At 52.7% G+C, this 5,295-nt stretch overlaps 1 long non-coding RNA gene across 1 annotated transcript; it reads left to right on the plus strand.

Moving 5' to 3' along the window:
* Positions 1-855: 855 nt before the first annotated feature.
* LOC122105318 lies at positions 856-2,533 on the plus strand. Its single transcript, XR_006147015.1, has 2 exons — positions 856-1,312; positions 1,505-2,533. It is a non-coding gene; the product is annotated as an uncharacterized LOC122105318 (long non-coding RNA).
* Positions 2,534-5,295: the final 2,762 nt, after the last annotated feature.

Here is a 5,295-nt window from a genome sequence, read left to right on the forward strand (position 1 = left end):
GGAATCCACCGGCTCGTGTCCCCGAAATCACATCAAATCCTTGTGTCTTATCCCAGACACAGCCTTATCTGTTGTTGCTTCCAATCCCAGTTCCCAGGGGGACAAACAGGACCCCCCCTCCCCCGACCGTCCCCTGGCTCACGCACAGCCACTGGCCGAATAACCGCAGAACTGTCACAGGCTTACTTTAAAACAAAAACAAAACGACAAAGCCAGAGTGAAGGTCCCGGGCTGGCCTGACCCCTGGAGCCCCGCCCCGCCCCCACCCCGGCCCGCGCGCCCGGGCGCTGACGTCACCCGCGGAGCACGAGGCGGCGCCGCCCTGAGTCACGCGCGCGCCCCGCCCCCGCCCCGCCGCCCCCGCCCCGCCGCCCCCGCAGTGATGCGCCGCCGCAGAGATCCCTCCGCCGCCGCCTGGAATTTTCCAGACGTTGCGCCGGCCCTTCTTTCGGATCTCGGTGCGGAACCCGGTGACCTGAGATGACTCTGACAGTTGCCCGGATTCATTCCTGACCCCACCCTGCCCCTGGGCCCCGCACCCCGGCTTTCCGTCCAGGGGCCGTGCCCCGCCCCCACGTGCGCCCCGTGGCACCTGGGGGTCTGTCCTCGGCACCCCCCTCCCCGAAACCCCGCCGGGGACGGGAGGGGAGGGAGCGGCCCGCGGCGGGGGCGGGCAGGCCCAAAGTTCGCGGGGCGGCCCGCCCTCGGGCCGGGCCGGGCCGGGGAGGGACTTTTTTCCCCCCTAGTGTCGTGGAGGAGTCGCCCCGTGGAGGAAGGTCCTGGTGACGCGACCCGGGGCTATAAAAGCCGAAGTGGTGGCCCGCCGGGGCCCAGTTAGCCACAGGCAGGGCCGGCGTCCCCGCCGGGCCGGCGGTGGGGCGGAAGGGGGGAAAGACAGAGTTAGGCGAGGCCGGTGGGGACGTGGGCAGCAGGGGGCTGGGGAGGACAGGGGCGGGGGATGGCGACGAGGACGGCGGCCTGCAGCCCTCGGGCCAGGCTGTGCCTTCTGCCTGCTGGACCGAGGGCACCTGACCGCCCGGGCGGGGGTGGGGGCCTCACTGGGCCCCGAGTCCTGGCATTGGGGATCAGGAGGAAAGCAGACAGGCGGGAAAAACTGGAGGCAGGTGGGGTTGGGCCGTGGAGGCCCTGGAGACGAGCTTGCCCGGCCGTGGGTGCCGCTGGGCACGGAGGGGGCTGACTCTGAACTTGGCAATGCCAGCATCCCCTTTTTTTTTCCAGACAAAGGGGATGAGGCCTGGTCTTGTGGAGACTGGACTTAGCTTCGCCGGGCTGACCGCTCTGGCCCAGGGTGGTATGTAATTTGGGTCTCAGCCTGGAGGAGTCCAGGGCTGATTGTGAGTGAAGGCCGGGGTCGGAGGTGAGGGGTGGCCTGAGGAGCGGTTTCCTCACCGGCACTGGTGTGGCGCCTCGTGGCATCAGGCCTGGGGCAGCAGAGGCAGGATGTTGTGTCTGGGGCAACATTGACCAACGCTTTATTTTCTAGGTGTCAGTTCCCCACCCTGGACTTTGCCTAGATTTGGTGCTAACCTCTCCTGTGAGCTCACTTTGCCCTCTCTCCTCCCTCTTAACTCTGAGGTTATCCATCCCTTAAAACCTTTCTGGTCATCTGGTAAGCTTGGGGAAGTCAGGAGTCGTTGGAGGCGGTATTGGTATTGGTAACGGAGTCGTGAAGGAAACGCCCTGGCTGAGTGGGCTTGGGGGTGGGGTGGGGTTGCTTTGGCTGAGGGTGGAAACTGAACCTTGCCACTCTTGGATGGGCTTCTACAGCAGTGGTTTCCACCGGAGGTCACCGGCCGTGGTTTGTTACTGTAGTGTTCATCATGGCGAACAGATGGCACCCGGAGAAATGGAGCCCTCCCCCCCTGCAGGTGTGCGTCGTAGCTGTGCAGGAGGGGAGGCCTGGAGGATGCAGCCCGCTTAAATTGACGCCTGCAGATTGAATTCCAGAGTCTTAGGAGGAGGAGGTGCTCCAGTGCCAAGTGTGCAGCTAAGCCTGGCTCAGGAAGCCCTGTATTCAGGCAGCCACCAGCCATTTTAAGTTCATGAGCTTTGCGGAGGGGGTGGGGGGGGATGGTGGTGGAAGGGAGGCAATCCAAAAAGGCCAAAGCAGATACATCCGCTTCTGAGGGGCCATCAGCTTTGAATGAATGTTCTGGGAGCACCATTCTCCAGGCGCAGGAATGGCAGCTGGCATCCCCTTCTTTCCTGGGGAAGAGAGGTTTTCACATGCTGCATCTTCTGTATTGAGCATCCAGTCATTCTAGTTTTGTGCTCCAACTTTGCTTCGAGAAGATTCTTAAGCAGTAGAACAGTGTAAACGTTGATGCCACAGCGCAGAAAGACACGTCCTGTAGAGACAGTTGCATATGGAGCCCAGAGGGACCTCACCACGTGCCTGTGTTTTGGCTGGAGAAATTCTTAATGTGCCTATAGAACTTTTGGGTGGTGGGGAAAGCTGTTCAATTTTAAATGCCTCAGGCAGAGGGAACTTTATTAAACATTGTCAAATGGGGGGGTGGTGCGGGGTGTCATGTTGTGCTAAATTATTATTTTTTGTTGGTTGTGGGGCTTGAACTCGGGCCTGCGCACTGTCCCTGAGCTCTTCGGCTCAAGGCAAGCTCACTACAAATTGAGCCACGGCGTCACTCCAGTTTTCTGGTGGTTTATTGGAGATAAGAATCTCATGGACATTTTCTACTCAGGCTGCTTTGAGTCACGATCCTCAGATCTCAGCCTCCTGAGTAGCTAGGATTACAGGCATGAGCCACCAGTGCCCAGAATGTGCTAAATTCTGGGGTGGTGCTATCTGGTCATTCTCATTCTATATGGGTGGTGGCAAGTCTCATCTAGAGTGCTGAAGGTATTGCACATTGCTAAGATGGGAATGATAGGTGGGCTGATAACCCACCCTTGGGAATTTGGTCTGAGTGTGCTAGGCAAGTGCTCTGCCACTGAGCTACAACACCACTAGCTCAGCGTTTATGTTCTTGCTACATTTTCTTTATTCAGGAGGGCATGGGTTGCCTCATTCAGTTCTTACATTCTGCATTTTACTGGAATAAGTTTGAAGTTTTCTTGGTGATCCAATGGGGACCAGATGTTTGAGCTGTAGTAGGGTGAGGGCTCTTCTGGCAGTCATGTTTGGGGGTGGGGGGGTGAATGAAGTGGGGGAGAGAGGGTTGGTGGATTCAGCAATGGGGATGGGAGGTGGTGTGGTAATGAGTGGGTTGAAGGCTGGTTTGGGAATGTGGGTTGAAGGGAATTTTCTGGAGGGAAACAGTACATGGAGCCTGGGAAAAATGAAAATGATGGGAATGTGTTATGCTGAATTGCTGCATAGAAAACAATGAAAGTTGCTGGGAAGATTTCTAAAAATACTTCGAACATTTAAAGGAAAAAGGCAGAATTGTTCTGCTGTGTGCAGATTGGGAGACTGCAGGGTTGAACTGAGTCACAAGGTCCTACCTGCTATGCAGGTAGCCACATATGTTTACTGAAATTGGGGCAGAGGGAGTTCTCAGGAGCAGAATGCCTTGGAAAGATATTTAAATGCTTAATTTGTGGGGTTGTACAGTGTGCACTTGAATCATGAGATGAGCATTTCTGGGTTGTTAATTCGCGTTTTATCAAACTGATCAAATTCTGAACAAAGTGAAGATGGTTTCTAAAGGAATTTAAGATGCCTTGAACACATCTGCCCTTCTGTGGTCAATCAGTAATTATAACAGCAAAAGTTTTACTTACTTGCTAAACTGTTTTTCAAATGATAGTCATTGTAACAAAGAGAACCAAGAGGTTTTTTCCTGTGAAATTTGGTAACAATTTCTTCTCCTTTGCTAAGATGAGCATGAATAGTTGTATCTGTTTGTATGTTTGGTTTTTAAATGCTCTGGGAGTAGGAGGAAAATAGCAATCACAATCAGTTTAGCAAATCAAAAGGTAATACCAGTGCAGTGGTCTTTTAGAAATCATCTCTGCCCTTGATAACTTTTAAAAATCTGAAATCCTTAATAATTACCCTTGTGATTTTTCTGTCTTCTGGGTTCCTTTTTAATGCTTGTATATTGGTGTGGGAATTCAGTTCTTAACCAGTGATTTGGGAGTCATAGTTACTGCTCTGGAACATGAGTGTTAGTCATATTTGTATGGGGAAGTATTTTGGGCTATGCTATTGTGAAATGGAAGCTGGAAAAACAGGTGGCTGAAAAAAAATACTTGTAAGGCAAGAATTGTTGCTGGATCATGTACGTAATTACTAACCAAGTTTTCTTCCCCATTACAGCACAAATAAAGGTTCAAGTTCTAAACTCTTTAGAATCTGTTGTTCACTATGTTGCTTGCCCCTATCATTCTGCCTTTATAATGAAGTTTGGACCTATCATTGTATTGTATGTGGGCTTAGGCCAAGATTCATGGTTCACTAGAATCTAGACTAGCATCCACTAGACTTATTTATTCAGCTACAACTGATGGGTCCTGATGGAACCTGCAAACTGGTGTTGGGGAGGGGCCCTTCCCTGTTGGGAATTGGTAATAGTTGTTCAAAATGTGGTGCCATATGGCCAGTAAAGGGAAGTGTAGGTGGAGGAGTATGTTTGGTAATCTGGAACATTTCCTGCTAAGAGCTGGGCTTCGTTTTTTCTTGACTGAAGGCTTTGTTCTCTATTTAATGAAGGTTGTGTAAGGGTGGAGGTAAGTGGAGGGTTCAGAAGCCTGTAAACTGAGTCATTGGGAGGGGAGGGTTGAGTAACAACAGTGATTCATCCTGGTTGCTGAGAATGCGCGTGATTCTGTGGCTGCGTCATCCGTCACACGGTGTTCATGGTGTTATAGGAGACGATTCTGGATCCCAAATAGAAACTGTGAAAGCGGGTGGTGGTGGTGTGCAAGGACGTTGGGGGGAGACTGGGCTCCACTGCTGGCTGTTGTCCCAGCTCTCTGCTGAGTGTCTCCTCTGCTTCCTGGTCATTCCTTGGTGAGTCCTTCCTTATACACTGTAGTGACAGATGGCAAGAGGAAGGTAGCCACGTCGCCTGGCAAGCCTATCTGGACTCCTGGCACTGCCTGGGACAGAGGCCCGGCTTTGTGCAGGTCACCTGTCCTAGGGCCTGTCTCACCCAATCACTTGGCTTCTTACCCCTATTCTTTGTCTTTTGAGAACGTGTCTTGTTTCTTTATACAGTGATGATAAACTTGGCTTCCATCCTGAGGAAAGCTGGTGTAAACACCTATGTATATAGCAGTCTTTCCCAACAGCTGCTGGCAAAGGAATTT

The sequence above is a fragment of the Dipodomys spectabilis genome, unplaced genomic scaffold (genome assembly GCF_019054845.1).
Source record: "Dipodomys spectabilis isolate Male_0828 unplaced genomic scaffold, ASM1905484v1 ptg000030l, whole genome shotgun sequence".
In the NCBI taxonomy this organism is placed as follows: domain Eukaryota; kingdom Metazoa; phylum Chordata; class Mammalia; order Rodentia; family Heteromyidae; genus Dipodomys; species Dipodomys spectabilis.